Source organism: Bidens hawaiensis, unplaced genomic scaffold, assembly GCF_021521415.1.
Source record: "Bidens hawaiensis isolate Kalapana, Puna unplaced genomic scaffold, B.hawaiensis_p1.1 tig00018131_1, whole genome shotgun sequence".
NCBI lineage: Eukaryota > Viridiplantae > Streptophyta > Magnoliopsida > Asterales > Asteraceae > Bidens > Bidens hawaiensis.
The window spans coordinates 179,886-202,071 of NW_027492739.1; the positions used below are offsets into that span (position 1 = coordinate 179,886).

The 22,186-nt window shown below is 36.9% G+C and overlaps 1 pseudogene; it reads right to left on the reverse strand.

Annotated features, from left to right (window-relative positions):
* Positions 1-5,879: 5,879 nt before the first annotated feature.
* LOC143555419 (putative inorganic phosphate transporter 1-9) lies at positions 5,880-21,420 on the reverse strand (annotated as a pseudogene).
* Between the last annotated feature and the right edge of the window lie 766 nt (positions 21,421-22,186).

Sequence of the window (22,186 nt, forward strand, 5' to 3'; positions counted from 1 at the left end):
TTAAATTCGTAGAGCGACCTCTACAAATCGAAGATTATAAAACAAAGAAACTTAAGAGAAGAACTTTAAAATTGGTCAAAGTAAAGTGAGACTCACGAAAAGGCCCCGAATATACTTGGGAATTAGAATCCGAAATGAAGAAAAAGTACCCCCACTTATTCTAAGATGAGAATCTCGCGGACAAGACTTATTCCAAGATGGGGAGGATGTAACATCACGAAAGTATCGGATCAAAAATGACCAATTTCAAAGTCCAAGGACTAAATTTAAAAATCTGTTATTCGGTCCGATCGCGATACGCGATCCCCTAAGACCAAACGTCATTGCGTATCGCGATGACGTGGTCTGAAAACAGGCACGTGTCTCGCCACGTGTCCCCACGTGGCATTGTGTTAGCCACGTGGCACACATGACAAAGCTATATGATGATACATCAAGCCTAGTCGCGATACGCGATGACCTTCAAGTAGGTCCATCGCGTATCGCTACCGATTAAAATAATATATAAGGATCCGTTAACCCATCGCGATACGCGACGGATCCTTATCAAGACCCATCGTGTATCGCGATGGTCACCTAACCAACGACTATAAATAGGGCCACCATCCCTCATTCCATCTTACAACTCAATCACAACACTTTCTCTCGCTAAAACACTCTCTCACTACCCCGATAAGCGTGCCACCGACCCTCCTCGTTTTCCATGCCTAAACTGACAATTACCTCGAAATCCGTGCCACACACCTACAATGTTGCCTTGAAGTGTCAAGAGACTACCCGACGCTCACCTCGAAGTGCGTGCCAACGAAGCCCGATGATCGACATGACTCAATTTGTGTGCCAAAGAAGGTGTTGATCAAGACTCTTGATAAACGTGCAAGCATCGAAGTGCTGCCGAGAGTCTAAGAAATAATAAGCCAATCAAGGTAGGGATAATGCCCGAATAAAATATTAATTAAAGGTTTAGACCCTAGTCGAGGGTATACTCAATACCTCGAGAATAAACAAAAGAAAATATATAAGAAAGAGATGTAAATATAAAGTAATCCTTTGTTATTTATATTATTTAAGTTTGTAATTTAAATAATGTGTAAGAAAATAAAGTATACGTTACTTATAGAAGAAGAAACATAGTATTTAAAAAACTAAACAAGTTAATCTAAAGGTTTTAAACTTGTAAAAGAAAGAAAAGTATTTTGAACTAAAGGTTCACAAAGAAGATATACTCTAGGTAAAGATTATATAAAAAGAGATTAAAGGTCTTAAGCTAGATTAAAGATCTGGTTATAACTAAATTGATTACATGAGATTACGTGTCTCTAAAACATTATAAACAAAAGTAATCGCTGGCCCTCAGGCTGTCGTGTACGTTTTTTTTGATCTTTACATATGTGGAAGACGGTGGGCACACCGCGCCACACCTGGTTATAAGCATCCGCCAAGACAAGCCGGACCTAAGTTATGTCCGAGAAAGGGTAATCTTGTGTATACTGATGGTAGCTAAGTAATCTCGAACGCTACGGTGTTTGCAGGCGGTTTCGAGTAGAGCTTATGTTTATAATTGTGTTTTGTTTTTAACTGGATTATTCCTAAGCAATGATGGGACGGACCTAAGTTATGTCTCGAGGGGTAATTAAGTAAATAAATATTTTATGCGTCAGCTTATTCACCAGCATGTGTTGCTAACGTATTTTCAAACTGTAAATGTTTTACAGGTAATGAAAGTTAGCCGCTTGAAGTATCGAAGATGACATCTAGATGATCTGATGGCTCAGATCATTTTTGTTAATTATTAAATTTAAATGTTGGTTTTGTATAAAACAAGTAATCTTTGTAAACACTAAACGGGTATTTTATAATCCCGTCTTTTGATATGTAAATATATAAGTGTTTTATCCACGCAAATATATTTCCGCACTAAACCCGCAACTCTGATTAATTTACAAAAACGGTACCAACTGGTGGTTGTACGCCCAGGCCTAAAATGGGGATGTGACACCACACCATTGTTTCCGTCATCCTTCGCCAACACCAACACCGATCAATGGCACAATCGACTCGGTTACCCGGGCGATCATATCATGTCTTTGTTACATTCTCGTTGTTTTATTTCTTGTCATAAAAAAAATCCAATTTACATTTATGTCATTCATGCCAAATATCTAAACATAAACGATTACCATTTTATGATTTAACTTCAATTATGTTTGCCCCATTTAACATTGTTCATTGCGATTTATGGACCTCACCAATCACTAGTAAAATGGGTTATAAATATTATATGGTTCTAATTGATAATTTTTCACACTTTGTATGGGTCTACCCCTTAAAATTTAAATCTGAAACTTTTATCAACTTCACCAAATTCCACCAATTTATCTTGGAGGTGAATTTGAGTGTGACCTTGGAGGTGAATTTGACAATAACGAATTCCACCCAATTCAATATCAAAATCAAATCCTTTTAGTGTGACCTTGGAGGTGAATTTGACAATAACCAATTCAAAAACTTTGCTCAAACACATGGATTAGCCCTCCGTTTTTCTTTCCCTCAAACCTCCCAACAAAATGGTCATGCCGAACGAATGATACGCCGCCTAAATGATATTGTTCGTACGTTGCTTAACCATGCCCACTTACCTCCACTTTTTTGGGTTGAAGCCCTTCACACGGCTGTCTACCTCCATAACATACTACCCACTACACGTCTTAACCTTTCCACCCCTCACTTTGCTTTATATCTTCGCAACCCAATTTATGACCACTTTCGTGTTTTTGGGTGTACGTGCTACCCGAATACATCTGCCACCAACTCCCATAAATTACAACCACGCTCTGTTAAGTGTGTTTTCCTTGGATACCCACCAGACCACCGTGATTATCGCTGCTATGATCCCGCCACGGGCAAAATTCTTATCACTAGACATGTCGTCTTCGACGAACACTCTTTTCCGTTCTCCGAACCGCTCAGTCCTGACACTTATGAATTTCTCGAAGAACCATTACCATCACAACACATTCTGCCTATGGTTTTTCCATCCCATACACCCTTACCTACACCTTTTGTTTCCATTCCTAGCACCGATCCTTCTAGCCCATCTGTCCACATGCCATTCCCTTTACCTCAAGCCACCACTCACACCAATACAACCCCCTCACCACCCATCCAATGACAACCCGCGCTCATGCCGGTATAAAAAAAACCGGTCACTCGATTAAACCGCCACACCACCACCCTGCCTATCTCTCCCATTCCCAAAAGCTACCAAATTTCCTGTTCGGATCCGAATTAGCGCGAAGCCATGAACAACGAATTTCGGGCTTTACAGGAAAACAACGCATGGGAATTAGTCCCACCACCGGCCGATCACCCAGTTATCTGATGTATGTGGCTATTTCGACATAAATTTAAATACGATGGAACATTAGAAAGATACAAAGCCCGGTTGGTAGTTAATGGCAAATACCAAACTATTGGCGTTGACTGTGATGAAACATTTAGTGCAGCTCTCAAACCGGGAACTATACGTACAATTTTAAGTTTGGCTATTTCTCGGTCATGGCCGATACACCAGTTGGATGTTAAAAATGCTTTCTTACACGGGGATTTACAAGAAACGGTGTTCATGCACCAACCCCCGGGGTTCGTTGATCGGACTGCCCCGAATCATGTATGTCGATTAAAGAGGTCCTTATATGGATTGAAACAGGCACCTTTGGCATGGTACACTCGCTTCTCTACATTTATTACGTTTCATGGGTTTCGTCGTAGTACTTGTGACCAATCACTATTTATCTACAACCACGGGGTGCACCAGGCATACCTTCTCCTTTATGTCGATGACATCGTGTTAACAGCTTCTCATACAGGTCTACTTGACACAATTATTGCCACTCTATCACGAGAATTTTCTATGACCGATCTCGGTAATTTATGTCACTTTCTTGGGGTTACCGTTACACGGGACGACAACGGGTTCTTTCTCTCTCAGGACACATACACGCGAGAGATTTTTGAACGCGCTGATATGACTAATTGTAAACCATGTGCGACACCCGTTGACACCACGTCCAAACTTAACGCAACCGAGGGAACCCTGCTTCCTGATGGCACACTTTATCGTGCCTTAGTCGGGGCTTTATAGTATCTCACATTTACTAGGCCAGACATTACTTATGCTGTACAACAAGTTTGCTTGTTTATGCACGCTCCTCGTGACTCTCACCTTGGGCTTATGAAACGAATTATACGGTATCTATGCAGAACGTTGATCATGGTTTACGTATCGTCAGGTCGCCAGTCACCACTTTAACCGCCTACTCTGACACATATTTGGCTGAATATCCCGATTCACGACGATCCACCTCGGGTTACTGTGTCTTTTTGGGCGATAATTTAATTCCATGGTCTTCTAAGCGTCAGGCTTCCATTTCTCGTTCTAGCGCAGAAGCAGAGTATCGCGGCGTCGCCAATGGGGTGGCCGAGACAACCTGGATTTGGAATCTTCTTCTTGAGCTTCACGTGCCTCTTGCTCGAGCCACAATCGTGTACTGTGACAATGTCTCCGCGGTCTACTTGGCTCATAATCCAATTCAGCATCAACGAACCAAGCATGTGGAGATTGATATCCACTTTGTTTCGGGAAAAGGTACAAGTTGGTCACGTTCGGGTCTTACATGTTCCGTCTTCTTCCCAATATGCTGATATCTTTACGAAAGGGCTACCACGTCAGATATTTCAAGAGTTCCGGAATAGTTTGAACGTTCATTCCTTACACGCTCAAACTACGGGGGAGTATTAGATGAGATATTATTTGATATGATAAATATGTATTTGATTTAAGTTTATCTAGTTACCTATTATAGTTTGTATAGGTTTATGATTTCTACCCTCGGGTTGCTTTCTTTGTGAATGAGATAACAGAATTACATATTATTAAAGTTTTTTTCTCATGATGGGTTTTGCCTACAAGGTGAAGGTCTTTCCCAAGTTGTTTATGAATTCTCTAGTCTGAGCCGACCCAAAAATTTTAATGTTTGGTTATGAAATATTCGACCATGAAAAAATGTGAACCCATTGGAAATAGGTACCTGCCTCTTGGACCCCGCTACCATTTCCAAGAGGCCGTTGCCCTCTTGGAACCATGCCCGGCTCTGAGAACGGTTAAAAAATTTTGGGCCGAAGACGAAAATTTTGTTGGGCCTTAATAATAAAGAGTATCTTGTTGTGTTTAAACAATTTTGTTTTTAAATAAGCATTAATTTTTTGAGCCTTATGATTTGGTTGTGTAAAAAACTCTTTTTTTTCTTTTTTATATAAATATAGGATTAAAATGTCTCAAGTGATGTTAGAATCCACAACCTTTTAGTTGAAAGTCATACCCCTTTACAACTAAACCAAGCCAGTGGTTATGTAATTAAGTTTAAGTATTATATATACATATTGTTTTTCATAAATATATATAATATATATATATATTAAAAAAATACGGGCCTATCGGGGTGTTGGGCCGGGGTCCGTCGACCACCCGGCCCTCCCTTATAGCCGGCCCTGCTTGGAACCCCTAATTACACTAAAATATCTAGCATCGAGCTCGGTTCTAACAATTGGAAACCATAGAAAAAGGGACGATGTTGCAAACGTTGGCCCAAAACGATACCAAAGTCGTCCTTGATATGGGCAAAGGCACAAACCTAGCCACTCAAGTAAGTGTAGCTGTGTTTGAGATGGACGTATCAGGAAACAAGCATGTCTTGACCAATGATCACATATTCTAAAAGAAGTGCATGTGTTGGGCGATTGAACGAACACAAGAAACATAAGGACACACCCAATTTCACTAACTTGAAATAAATATGAATGATACATATCATATTTGATATTTATACAAACTTTCAATAAACCATCTATCTCTAATCATCACCTCTAATTTCCTTAAATGATTTGTGATTATTACATATCATGAAGAGACATTATTCTTTCACCTATATTTGTTGCATTTCTAATCGCCCAAAACTTGTTACTTCATTTCTGTTAGCCCAAAACTTGTTAGGCCAAAATCTCACAAAACAAACACCCGTAAACTCGTCGACATTCTCATTCTCTTCCAGAGACCGCCCCATTGTCTCTCTAGTAAAAAAATCAAGAATGATAAACGATAATTAACGCACAACTTATGAATAACCGACTTATATTATAACCAGAAAATATAACTCAAAAAACTGATTACAATATCTTTGGTGGTGATTGTTGTGTTTTTTGTGTTGTTGTTGATGTTGTTGTGTTGTTGTATCTAACACTAACTTTGTACATCTATTTATACTAGTAACCCAACTTGGTCACCAAGCATAATATGTGGTCACCACTCAACTTGGCCACCAAGGTGAACTTGGGCAACAAGGTCAACTTGGCCAACAAGGTGAACTTGGCCACCAAGCATATGGAATGTTTCATAATACCCCTTAGACTTTAACAGACTTGTTAAAACCTCTTAGGCCCGGTTCACCGACTTGTGACCCGGAATAGAAATTAATCCAACATTCACCCCCCTAATTTCTGATTCGGATTAGAAAGGTCTTCAACTCCAAGTAACTCGCGCATCTCCGTGAACTTGATTCTTCCGAGTTCCTTAGTGAGGATATCAGCCCATTGCTCTTTCCCGCTAATGTGCTCAACATCGACCTCGTCGTCGTTGTAGCAATCTCGGATAAAATGAAAGCGAGACTTTATATGCTTTGTTCAGTTGTGAAAAACCGTATTTTTCACAAGGGCTATTGCGGACGTGTTATTAACTTTCTAACACAACTTTCTGCAACGCTTCTCCAGACAACTCGCTCAACAACTCTCGAAGCCATCAGCTTGGCATGCGGCTGCTGAAGCCACCATGTACTCGGCTTCACACGATGAGAGTGCAACTGTCGCTTGCTTTTGTGAGCACCATGTAATTGGAGATTGCCCGTAATAAAACACGTGGCCAATGGTACTTCTACCATCATCCTCATCTATATTGTGACTACTATCACTATAACCTACAAGTCGTTTAGACCCGTTCTTCCCGTACTTGATCCCATAACTCGTCGTGTTCTTCAAGTATCTCAATAGGTGTCGTATTGCCATACCATGAGATTCTCGTGGGCTTTGCATATATCGACTAAAAATACCCACAGAGTATGCCATATCCGGACGAGTGTGTAACAAATACCGTAAGCAACCCACTACCTTTCGATACTCGGTTGCATCGAGTTCGACTTCATTCTCGGCTTTTGAGTATTTCACACCATGATCCATCGGGACTTGAGACGGATTACAGTTTTGCATACCGGTCTCCTTTAGAATCCTTTTGGCGTATCCTTCTTGTGTAATTACAATCCCGTCCTCTTGTTGGACTACTTCGATTCCGAGATAGTAGGTCAACTTCCCGAGATCCGACATCTCAAACTTGGTGGCCATACCCTTTTTAAAATCGGAAATTATACTGGAGCTTGTACCTGTCACAAATAAATCATCCACATACACGGCTACGATCAAAAAATGTTTCCCATCCGTCTTTCGGTAAACTTGATTGTTCCTTGGAACATTTTTGAAACTTCATATCTCGTAGGATGTTATTGAGCTTTGTGTTCCAAGCTCGGGGAGCTTGCCTTAACCCGTACAAGGCCTTTGACAACTTGTAAACTTTTGCCTCCTCGCCTTTTTTCTCGTATTATTCGGGTTGAGAAACGAACACAACTTCTTTCAATTCACCATGTAGAAATGCCGTCTTTACATCAAGATGGTGGATTTCCCACCCGTTAGATGCAGCCAACGCGATTAGTAGCCGAACGGTCTCGATTCGGGCTACCGGAGCGAAAACATCATCAAAGTCAATCCCGGGTTGTTGCACGTAACCCTTTGCAACCAACCGAGCTTTGTACTTATTTATCGTTCCATCCGCATTTCGTTTGATTTTGAACACCCACTTCAACCCGATACATTTTGCACCCTTTGGAAGTTCGACTAACCTCCATGTTTCATTCTTGTTTATCGAATCGATCTCGGTATTCATAGCACAAACCCATTCTTGGTTTGACTTAGCCTCAAAATAGCTACTCGGTTCACCACTTGATGTAAGAAGCAATTGCTCATATTTAGAGTCAACATGTAACACATAATCTTCTTGTAATCTTCTTAGTAAAACCGAGACTCGGGTTGAACGTCTTAGACCCGTTTGGGCCTCATTTTCACCCGAATGGACCTGTGACCCATGACTCGTCGACTAAACTTGAGAGCTGGTTGAGGAATTTGGCCAGATATGACTTGGTTCGGCTAAGTCGTTGGACTCGGGTTGAACCGATGATGCAGGTTCAGAGCTTGGGCTACCCGGGTTGGTTCTAGACATTTCTTCAATAGTGGGTTCAATTTGACCAGTTCCATTGTCAACCGCACCCCCCCCCCCCCAAACAATAGAAAACATACCCGGCTCGTAGTCAATTCCACCCTTTGTTTTCGACAAACACAACGTCCCGACTACAACAATTTTCTGGGTGGTCGGATCGAAGAGACAGTATGCTTTTGAACCTGTCTCCGACCCGAGATAAACGAGCTGTCTTGACCTATCATCAAGTTTCTTTAGATGTACACTATCAACTTTAGCATACGCACCCAAATACTCGAACATGTTCAATAATCGGTTTCTTTTTCTTGAACCGTTCATATGGAGTTTGATCAACCAAGGCCCGGGTTGGGACCCGATTGATTAAAAGGTGAAGTGTTTGAAAGTTTTAAGAGGTTTAAAGCCCTAATCGAGATGGATGCGGGTTTACCAATGAAAACTCTCCTAACCGATAGGGGAGGAGAATTCACTTCACGTGATTTCAATCGGTTCTGCAATGAAAGTGGAATTATTCGGCATTTAACCGCCCCGTACACGCCACAACAAAATGGCGTGGTAGAAAGGCGAAACCGGACATTAATGGGGATGGTGCGGAGTATTCTAAAGGCGATGCATGTACCGAATTATATGTGGGTCAACTTTTTTGATCAACCAAGGCCCGGGTTGGGACCCGATTGATTAAAAAAGTTGAATGCCGGACCGCTTCTCCCCACATATAATTCGGTACATGCATCGCCTTTAGAATACTCCGCACCATCCCCATTAATGTCCGGTTTCGCCTTTCTACCACGCCATTTTGTTGTGGCGTGTACGGGGCGGTTAAATGCCGAATAATTCCACTTTCATCGCAGAACCGATTGAAATCACGTGAAGTGAATTCTCCTCCCCTATCGGTTTGGAGAGTTTTCATTGGTAAACCCGCCTCCGTCTCGATTAGGGCTTTAAACCTCTTAAAACATTCAAACGCTTCACCTTTTTCTTTCAATAAAAACGTTCACATATATCGTAAGTAATCGTCTATAATAACAAAGACATACCTATTACCCGAGATAGTGGATGGGGTTATTGGACCGCACAAGTCACCATGAACCAACTCCAAAGGTTGGGATGCTCTAAACGAGGATGTAGCCGGAAACGAACGCCTCGTTTGTTTACCCACCAAACACGATTCACACAACTGATTTTCGTGTTCAACATGTGGTAAACCTCGTACAAGATCCTTCTTAGCCATCGATTTCATTAACTCGAAATTGATGTGCCCAAGTCTTGTGTGCCAACGCCATGCATCATCTTCAATCTTTGATTGCAAACACACGGGATCTCCAATTTTCATTCGTATTTTGTAGAGTCGGTTTTCGGATCTCTTGACCTTCATGAGTAACCTCCCGTTCTCATCGTACATGGTCAGAAGATCGTGTTTCATCCGAATGTTACATCCGGACTCCGTTGCTTGACCGAGACTTATTATATTATTTTTTAACTCCGGAATATAATAAATCTCGGTTAACAAGTCTTGGTCACCCGATTTTCCTTGGAAAAGAATTGAGCCTTTTCCCTTGATTTGAACAAATGACCCATCTCCGAACTTAACCCTCCCGGTTATGTTCACGTTTAACTCTAAAAAATACGACCGGTTTCCCGTCATATGATTACTTGCCCCATTATCCAAATACCATACATCATCTTTGACCCGCTCGGTCTCGTATTTCTTTGGTATTAGGTTTTGTTCATTTAAGAACACAACTTGATGCATATACGCCGCATCATCAAAAATTTCATGGGCTTCGGTTTTGTTTGCTTCTTGACCCTTTTGAACTCGGTTCGGGCAACCGGATGCAAAGTGACCAAACTGGTCACATCGGTAACATACAATCTTTGACCGATCTTTCTTCACCCTTACTTTTTCCCGACTTGATGACCCTTGTTTGGTACTAGGGGTTCGGTATTGGCCATTGAAACGGCCTCGATCGCGACCTCGACCTCCTCGTCCTCGTCCCCCATTAGATTCAAAACTTTTATGACTTGATGAATCATATTTACCAAATAAAAGTTTACCTTGGTCACCCCCCTTGAATTTCTTCTTCTCGGATTCGCTCCTCATAGGCTCGGAGTCGGCCTACAACATCTTCAAATCCCGTTTTATTGAGATCCAAAATTTGCTCAAGCGAAGCAACCATTTGAATATACTTCGATCTTGGGAGACTTTTGAGAAACTTCTTTACCAACCTTGCTTCATCTATAACTTCGCCGAGAGCCGCTGATTTCAAGGCAATGCTCGATAACTTGCCCGCAAAGTTATCTATGGAATCTGACTCGTTCATCTTCATATTGTCAAATTCCATTGACAAGGTTTGGAGACGTGCTTCTCTCACCCGTTCAGCACCTAAGTGTCGGGTTTTAATCGAATCCCACATGGCTTTAGCAGTTTCTTGATCTCCAATTTCCATGATCAAGGTTTCGGGTATGGATTGAAACAACAAGGCCATAGCCATGTCATTTTTGTCTTCATCGGGACACCTGAGTTGATGGTGTCCCAAAATTTGTGAACTCTTAGGACTACTTTCATCCTCATAGCCCACACGGTATAGTTCGTTGTAGTTAACATTGGACATTGAACGGAAGATGGCCCGTTCTCTTTCCCCTTTGGCGGCGGCGGTGGAGTCGTGTCACCCATGGCTACTCAAACCCAACTTGTTTGAATAAAGTAACAACTGAACGAACTATGCTATCGACAATGACAACAACTTCTTTGGGAGATCAAACCAACTTGTTCGGTCAACCACGATAACAACTTCTTCAGGATATCAAACCAACTTGTTCGATCGAGACACCTTATTTGTTGGCCGTTAATTATCGAGTTCTTGAACTGAGCTCTGATACCAATTCAAGAATGATAAACGATAATTAACGCACAACTTATAAATAACCGACTTATATTATAACCAGAAAATATAACTCAAAAAACTGATTACAATATCTTTGGTGGTGATTGTTGTGTTGTTGTTGATGTTGTTGTGTTGTTGTATCTAACACTAACTTTGTACATCTATTTATACTAGTAACCCAACTTGGTCACCAAGCATAATATGTGGTCACCACTCAACTTGGCCACCAAGGTGAACTTGGGCAACAAGGTCAACTTGGCCAACAAGGTGAACTTGGCCACCAAGCATATGGAATGTTTCACAATACCCCTTAGACTTTAACCGACTTGTTAAAACCTCTTAGGCCCGGTTCACCGACTTGTGACCCGGAATAGAAATTAATCCAACAAAAAATATGTCACCAAAAACCCTAGACCGCAAACCCCAGACATTACCATTAATGTAAGTGACACCCCAATCCCATCCGGAGGATCACGGGAAGCCCACATATACCCAATCGACCCAATTATCGCCCCTATTTTTCCAACCGCACAAGAAATCCCATGACAAGTTGCACGAAACCTAGCCGGGAATAATTCCGCTGGAACTATAAACGTGGTCGTGTTTGGCCCAAAATTAGGAAAAAAGAAAGTAACTCCATAGAGAATAATGAAACGGTGATCTGGATAATCTCCGCTCGTGTTGACCTTTGCGATTGTAAACAAGCTTATGGCCATGAAAATGAACCCGACTGCTTGGATCTTGACTCTCCCAATGTAATCAATCGTGTAAACGGTCACAAAATATCCTGGGATCATTGCGAAGATTGCAATACGTGACTGGAGTTTCGTGATCTGCAATGCATTGTCGTATGATTCATGTGGCTCTTGGGAATCAAGTGGCCTCTAAATACATGATATCGGAACAAGTTGAGACTGTAGAAGACAATATCGATGAGAAACCAATTAATGGTGGCGGCAATGAGATCACGACCATGTCGTCTAAAAAATTCCCGAGAGAAGAAAGGGTAGGTGTTCGACAAAGCTGCGCGGGTGTTTGGTGTGTTCATCATCTGGACATCTTCTTGGATTGTACTCAGTGGTACATTCATCACTCTCCCCATATCTCTTTCTGCTTGTAATGTGTTTTTCTCAACCAAAGCCGTGAATATGTGGAAGCAGTATATATTGAAGAGAGCTTAATACGTTTGATGGAGAACGCTATGTATCGCATACTTATACATGTGTAATTCATGTTTATGTTATATTACAAGAATAATGTATAAATATACAACTTAGTTTCTTGGTTTTTTATTTATATAATATTTGCATTATGCAGGAAAATGTACACAAATTCTAAAAATGTTAAACATGGATAAAAGGAAAATGAACTATACATGTTTTCATTTTTGTATTGACAAATCAAAATATTTTGTGTTTTGTAAACAAAGTTATTCCTTAGTAACCCACAAGTACTTTGGTCGTTTGATGCAACATGCGGCTAGGACATGTATGTTGCATTACACAGTTGCAAATTACATATTTTAGTATAGTCACTACAAAAAAAATGCCATATAGTGACATACAAAAAATGACACTAAAAAACAAAAAAGTGCTACTAAAGACCCTTATAACAATGTGTGGCACACACAAAAGTGTCACTAGAAGCGGTGACGCTAAAGCCTTTTAGTGGCACTTTTTCGATCTGCCGCACAAAGTATTTCGGCTTCTAGTGGCACTTGTTTTTTGCCACAATATAGAAAAACACTTTTCTGGCATAAGTTTTGTGCCTCTAAAAATTATTTTTTATTTACTCGTATATACTAGTTTTAGTGGCATATTTCTTTTGCCGCAATCTAAAAAAAAATTGTGACAAATTTTTAGTGGCACATAATTTTACCACATAAATCACATATTTTACACTATAAAATATAAAACAAAAGTTCGATAAAATTTTAAATGTAGAAATCATAATATTATTACTTCATTATTAAGTACAATCCGAAACATATTTCAAATGTCAGAAAAAAAAATGTGTAATAAAATAACATATTCCAAGATTCCTAATGTTTACACAATGAGTCTAAACGTTCATTTGGACGAGACTTTCACTTTCATATAACTTAGCTCCAAAGATTCTCTTAATATCTACCCTGCCAACATAAACCATATAAATAATCATTAGTATTAATTCAAAAAAATATAATAGTTCTTTTATTTATTAAAGTCATTCTTGATTCAAAAGAAAAACATGTGTAAAAAAATGACCCGAACACCTAACAATTAGACAAAAAACAACATATAATGCTATTTATAATTGGCTCACACACTAAACAATTAGACAAAAGACCAACATATTACCTTCACTGCAGTGTCAAAATCTTTCCTTGTGTCTTCCGGCTCAACCTTTTTTTCTTTGATAGCCATCTTCAAATTCTTTTTCCATTCAAGCAATTGAGACTTTTCTTGTTATTATTGACCAAATTCTTGTGTAGATAGATTAGAAATGAATCAATTTAGTTCTCAAACTTGTCATACAGTATGGGAATTATGTGTAGAAGTACCAAGCCTGTTTTCTAACCACAACAAAACGAACGGATCATTTTTTTTTGAACAACTAAGAAGAAATCTTGTTCAATGATTAAGTTAAATCAAAATAAGTATGTACCTTAACATAATTAAAGAATACATGTGCGTCTTCATCAAGCTGCATTTTTCTATCCTACAACAAGATATCATTTTTCTATCCTACAACAAGATATCACAAACATTAGCATTCAAACATCTAAACTAGATAATACGACAAAATGAAACCTTTTGTATATTTCCTCTACATAATGCATATGTGGACTTTGTGAAGAATACTTCAGCTTTTCTTCTTTATAAACTAATGCAGGGAGAGTATAAGTTGGCTCATAAAAAGAAAAACGCATAATGTATCTTGAAAATTCTAAGAGCATTCTCAACTACAAAATAAAATGTATTTGGTTACCACTATGCCACAAACGTAATGAGTAAACACTAAAAAATAAACAATGCACACTTAACATAAACTGAACCCAGCAAAAAAGTATAAATAAAATTGAAGAGCAACCAAAAGATTTATATTCTAAATATGTCATCCCTTGGCATACTAATATAGGACTTTGTGTGCCCAATTGTTTTAAAGATATGGAGTCCTATTTTAGTAATTTGTATGATAATCCAAAGTTCAAATAAAATATAGATTATAACTTGTCTAACTATTAAGATAAACAGAAACTCAACTAATTAATAATAATAATACAAAAGTCAAAGGTAACAAAAATCAAGTATGGTAACTAATTGAATAGAACAACAGATTGTGTAATTAAATCATCGTCATGATAACATGCCTATGATTACCTCCATTACAACAGATCCAAATATCGCATTCCTGATCAAACGGATAGTATTTAATGAAATTATAAGCAAAACAGTTAGATTTCCAATGAAAATGCATAGCATATGTATAAGAAAATCAAATTAACATACTTACCACTCGATTACACGCATCAATCCGGGGATTCTTGATTTTCTCTTGTTTTGTTAACCCTCAATTAAAGCAACCCGTCTTCCCTACATCCAAAGAATTGCGTATGCTTCAATTTGGGGTTAAGAAAAGAGAGATCATAAAACACTGAAATGGAGGTGGGAAAATACAAAATTATTTTGGAGGGGCTTTTGTAAATTGTATTTTGGTTTGGGGGGAACCGTTTTTTTGTTTTGTATTTTTGTACTTCATAATTTTGTGTTATTAGATATGCATATAATGTATAAATGAATGTGTATATTTTTTTTAAATATAAAACAATATTTGTATCAAACAAGGAAGTGTTAAAAAAATATAAATTATTATTTCATTTATCATCGTTTTTACTCAATGATTGATATAAAATAGTAACATAGGTGTCATGAGTTATTTGTTCTTAATGTGTCATATTAACTTTTTATGGACCCTTAATACTCATGTTAGCTTAAGTGGCTTGTGACGACTTTATTATGTCATGATAGGTTTTAAATTTTGATATATGGTACCCAACAAGTTTATGTTATTACATGAAAGCATTTATGTGTGTAGGTTAAACGGGTTAAGCCGTGAATCTACCTGGTTGACCCAAACACGAATCATTTAGCTAAACGAGTTCTGGGTTCCGCTTCAAACTGGCCTGAGCTTATTTCTACCAAACTTAAACCCACGAACTTTATATCGTTTTTTATGTTATGTTAAAAATTCACACCCCAAATTATATTTACTTTTATTATTTTAATGTCTGTTGGAACGATTAGCGTTAGCATTGGTTATTATAATTAATTAAGGGTGGCTAAAGAAACAAATATAGACGTTAGTGTTATTTGAGGCAGGTTATGGTTAATCATGGTCATTGACGTATGTCACTTAATGATCAATCATAGTGATCATGTTAAAGACAATAATTCGTAGAAAATTGGGTGAATATGTTCAAGTCATTCTTTGAGCGGGCCTTTAACACATGTAATCAAACATTATAAGGCTATGTGTAGCGGATGAGCTACAAATTATAGCGAATTGTGACACGTGGCGCCCAATCAAAAAATGGTGGGTTTTTGTTTTTGTGGTGTAGTGGTGTGGTAGCCCTTTATATATATATATATATATAGGATCATGAGAGAACTTCATTTTATGGAGAGAACTAGAGAACTAATAATAAAGTATTTTTAATTTAATTTAAAAAAGATTTTTAAATTTTTTTTTCTTTCATCCTTCTTATATGTTGTTATTCTTCACCACAAAAATATATAAACATAAAAAAAATAAAAAAATTAACGAGTAATGCATATATGCAATACACCGACTTTTTTTATAATGTATATGTGCAATAGTGTGCATTTTGATATTTGAAATAGTGTTGAATAGCATATATATAGTTGTTTGTATTGTTTATTTGCAATAGTGTTATATTATATACAAAAATTAAAAAAAATCGATATGGTGCATATGTGCATTAGTGTTGTATTACATATATGCGATAATGTGTTTTGCATACAATTAGTAGTGTCGTATTTGCATATATTCAATAGTGTGTATTGGATAATGCAATTGTGTTGTATTATATGCAATAAAACACTATTGTATATATGCAATAGGCATTAGTGCACATATGCACTACAGTACTACACCGACAAGCTTTTTTTTTTTTTTTTTTAGTATCAATACAATATCATCTTATTAGAAGGAGGAAAGAAAAAAAATCACAAAATAATTTTTTTAAAATAGTTAAAAATAATTCTTTACTAGTTCTCTCTTTATGAGTAGTTCTCTCTAGATTCCACCCCTATATATATATATATCACAAACATATAATAATAATAATAATAATAATAATAATAATAATAATAATAATAATAATAATCAAACAAGAGCACCAGGCGACATGCAGTTGCCCCCTCCCCAACTAATCACCCATTTGTCGCCCGGGGGCGGTGCTCTCGCCCCAAATCCCATTTGTCGCCTTTTGCTGCCCACCACTACACACACCCTAACTATTTATGATCCATTATAAATTTGTTTTTTCTTTTAAATTAAATACCACATTATGTCTAAGTGTTGGTAATACTTGATTAATCACATTACTCATAGGCAAACATAGTCAATGCGTGACAAATAATAGCCAAATATGGTGATCGTGGTCAAATATGGTCAAGAATGGATTAGCGGGAACTTTTGGATGGGATACCAACTCATGTTAACTTGGATTCGAAACAAACTGGCCTTCCTTTAGTGTTTGTCATTTGTACGATACATTGCACAAGCCTTCAAATAATATTTTTGAAGTTTGTTATACGGAGGCAAAGATGCATGCCATTGTCTTGTTTATTAGCTATTATGTTAATTATATATTCTTTTAAATATTTTCGTCAATATAGAGGGCAGTGACGCAGTGTTAGCTAGGTTCAAGCTCGTTTAAACTTAACTCAACTTAGAAATTTTGTTGAGCTAATATTGAGTAGCTCATGAACAACTATGTTTTTTTACAACACTTTTGAGAATCCTTTTATAAATTAAGTAGATAAGGTGTATATAGCCCATTTATTAATTGATATGACTATTGTAAATAACATTTGTATTAGATAAATCATTAAATATTATAAAACTAAATCAACATTTATATTAATTTTTCTATATAAAATATAAGGTATTATTATAACAATTGTTAGCTTTGGTGTTGTTAAGTGTCGATTGAGCCTCTTGGCGGCACTATATTGGTCATTGAATTTTGGTATTTTTATTTGTTTTAGTTATGTTACCGTGACGAACATAACAGAAACCGAACGAATTCGCGTAGACTCACCACCTCAACGACCGGGACCGACATCACTTGGTTATCGACTAAATAATTGTCAAATATTTAATCTTTTTATATGTTAATTTTACGAATTTATATGTTAGGTTTTAACGCTCAGGTTTTTGCCAACGGTTTCTATACCGTAACGAGTGCAACAGGTACTGTCCGTATTCACTTCAACTCACCATCATAACGTTCGGGTTTTACGAACACACGGGTTTCACAACATTTTGTTGTGTTTTTTCTATTCTTAGTTTTTAGCTAAGATATCATAACACACGACGTCGCAACCGATCGAATACGTGTCAACTAATCGCCTCAACACCCGGGATCATTAACACTTTGATTTTACCAACCTACCTAATGCAACATGCCAGGTAAACCACTAGTTTTACTACATTTAAAAATTCCTAAAACAAAAGTATTTATTTCTCTATTCAATTTTAACTTTCCTCCATTCTATTTATCTCCCTCCTAAGATTCCCTCCAAACTAAATATATTCCCGCCAAGTCACCGACCATAAATCAATCTTACTTCTCAAAAATAAAAAAGTTATTGACACTAACGCTTTCCATAACTAGAGTGTGTACATGTGCCCTGTGAATCAAAATGAAGGGAAAATGGAACAATAATAGTGGAGGGATCTTGGTGATGGTAATGATGAACAAATGGAAGTTATTCAAAAAACAAATCGCAAACTATATTACAATCTTTAATTAAATGATTGATTTGCACAAAATTTTCTTCTAATCGCAATCTTGCAAATTTGTCTCCGTTTCTTTATATTGTTTTACTTTTTTGTTTGTAGAAACTTTTAGGTTGAGTTCTGTTAGGATGGAATATATTGTTTTACATAATTATTGTTTTGGGGTTTGTTGAAAATCATTATAGGTAGATCGATTTTTAAAAAATGTTTAAACTAAAATAATTGGATCATGCCTAATTTTGATATAAAATAATTATGCTATTAAATTGTTTTTCCTTCTGAGTCTGACTTATGATTGAATTAAAAGTTGTTAATTTTTTTTAGAAGGTTTTAGACTAAATACTATAAGATAGATGCAATTAAGGTGTTGTTAATGCATTATGTAAACAATATAAGTTAACCGGATCATTCCCTCTAATTTGGTGTAAACGATCATATAACAATTTCAAATTCACTTTTCACTTTTGTTACTCTAATCTATCAAAATTCACTGAAGAGTTGGCGAACAGAACAATATTTTATATTTTTTTTTCATAGACGGTTTAATAGCAATGAGTAGCATGCCTGTGTAATTACTAGTTTATGGCCCATTTGTAAAATTTGTATGTCATAGGTCAATTCATAACAATAATCCCTGATTGTCTGTTTCGTGTAACTTGAATGCAATTTATAAATGTAAACGCATACTCTTTTATGGTTTTATAAAAAAACTATCAAATAAACAAAAGAAATGGCTGATTACAGTAAATTAGTAGTGCATCTGGTTTCATGTTTTTTTCTTTTATTAAAATCTTGTTGGCATTTGACCTTCATTGAGACTTGATTCTTACTTATAGTGATTTATTAATTGCATATGGTAAAGTTTTTAATGATTATGCTCCTTTATAATTAAGCATGTGATGTGATTTCTACTAATATATCATTATGCTAAGTCTAGGTAAATAAAGAGTGTTTCTAACAATGAAATTCGTAAAAGGGCTATTTTTTGCTTTTCTTATAGGCCCTTAAAATGGTTAAGCCGCCCTTGGTCATTATAAACCAATTGTCTAACATCACCGGAGGTTATAACACCCGAGTCTGTTTAGACTTGAGCTTGGCTTGTTTTAAATTAAGAGGGATCGACCTTGGCTCGTTTAGTGATGTATTTAAAATTGGAGTTAAGCTCGTGAGTATCGTTTGGAGATGTGGTTTAAAATTCGAGCTCGGATAACGAGTAGAGCTCGGTTCGTTTATTATTTATTATTTTTTATAACTGTTTGCAATGCATGTATATATTTATAATTAAAAATTTTCTATTAATAGAATATATTATTTGATTATTTCTAATAAGTCTATATATAATAATGGTTATTGTATAAATATATTTAAAAAAATTTATATTGATAAAAAAACTCATTTTGGCTCGCGAGCTGGCTAAGCTTGATATGTGAAGCTCGCTCGAGCTTGTTTGTTAGGTGAGCTTTAATAAAATCTTGAGCTCATTTAAAGTTGACCCAATTTAAGTTTTTAATAATCTGATCTTAAATAGCTTATGTGTGGCTTGAGTCTATAATTGATTAAATCACAGAAAGTAACATTAAAAACATAAATTTACATGACACAAATGCTAAATGCCATTATAAATAATGTTAGGAAAACATGGCATACGCAAGGTGCTTTTAAATACCAAAATTTTAGTGACATAAATACTAAATGACACTAAAAGTGTGTGACAAGCAAATGTGGTGTACACATAGTGTCATTAAAACTAAATTTTAATGGCACAAAGGCTAAATGTCACTAAAAGTACATGCCAAGAAAATGTGACATACACAAAGTGTCATGAAAACCTAAAATAGTGGCACAAAATCTAAATGTCATTAAAATCGTATGAAACTAAATGGCATTTTGTTTGTAGTGAGTATCTTATATAACATTCTTACCATTTTTACCAATATTGCATGTTCTTTTTCCTGATTATTTTCTTAAAAACAAAAAAGTATCACAGTTTTTTTAAAGCTGACTTAGCTTCTAATATTGGCTGAAATTAGTCGCTACATGGAATGAATGAGTTGTTCTTACCGGGCGGTTTCAGGCATCGTCATCTGCCAGTAGTAAGTCATAGATGCTGGAATTGCACCAATCATGAGAATGACCCGCCATGCCAAGTCCGATTCAGGTGGGACCGGGGCAATGATTACTGACGGTGACGGTGATGGTGATAGTGATTGTGGGATTTTCGACGGGGTCATTCGCTCATGCTTGTCGGCACTCGCTTCAAAAATGGAGCACACAAACATGAAAACGAGCGAGCTCAAAAGTATCCCAAATCCTTGCATGGAGAACACACCAGCAATGAATGCTCCACGAGTTCGCTTATTCGCAAACTCCGCCATAATGGTTGCCAATAGCGGGTAATCCCCTCCTATACCGAACCCAAGCAAGAACCGAAAGAACCCAAGGCTAACAAACACCATCGACATCGAGTTCGAGAGAGAAAACCCGCATCCAAGAGACCCCACCACCATCATCACAAGAGAAACTCCATACACATGACGGCGTCCGACTCGGTCACCAAGGCGGCCGAAAACCAGTTGACCAATCACGGCCCCGATTAAAGCGACACCAATCATTGTGGATGAAATGACGATTGGCACTTCAAACCAGTTCTTAGGGTCAACATCTTTATTTACCTTAGGGTAATATATCCTTCCAATCATCCTCATGACGAGTGGGATGCAAAATAAATCATAACTATCAGTAAACAAACCCATACCCGCGATTATGATTGCTTTAAAATGGTAATATTGTGTCTTTGCGACATCAAGTGCCCATAAAACTTTGAGCGCCATTTTTAAGAATAGTTTCTTGGTTGACTCGAACACAAGAATTTATATGAAATATAAATACTAAAAAATGTATGTTTGTTGGAATTTGCCTGGGAGTTTCCTAGTGATAAAATTCTTAGCATATGCTGCATGACACTTGGTATTAACAATATCTTTGATGTCGTCAATGTTAAGGTTTCTCGTTTCTTTGTTTGTTTTCGTATGTGATGCATATTGTGTTTCATATATCACGAAATTCATATTAATAATCAAGACACACAAGAATCTTTGCGAATTATAATTGTAATTATGTTTCAAAAGTGAGTTTTGCAAGTGTATATATAATATATACATGTAGATAATTACATAATATACCTTATACTATGATTATTTATGATTTGATCTAATTACCACCGAAGTTAATTAAGGGCATATAGCGACTTGCAGATTGGTTCGTTGAAACATGAATCTATGAGTTGGCATGGATTTTTTAGAGATGTCTGTGACTTGTGATTTGAAACCTTACATATATAAATTGTACATGAAGCTTACCTTTCTTAGGGATTAAGCTCACACATGATGCGAACATAAACATGAATACGATAGCAAATAAGAGCATGAGGATTTAACGCGGTTTGGTCTAAACTTATCTACATCCACTGACAGCAACTAGTATTTATTCGTCTTCAACGGATAATCTTGCAATTTCTTTATCTTCATGTTCGTGTAGAAATCTTGATTTAACTCTTATTAAACGTAAACTTAATCTTGATCTTGGATGTGTGTAGTCTTGGCTAAGTCTTATGTACGTTGCTTAATTATGACTAATGATTATCAATTAAGTGTTAAGAATGTGTGTCACATATAGTATTCAATGACAAGCTAAAATTATTTTATGTCACATTATATTAATTAAGTCATTATCAATACATTAAAGTTGATTAATGTATTGATAATGACTCTTTATTGTAATTGAATCCTTTTATTTGAAATGAAAAATTAAAGTTTAAACCATGATTTCCCAACACAAAGAAACTGAAATTGAATGATAAAAGACAGATATTTTGACATAGACACGGTTCTTTTAAATTAAT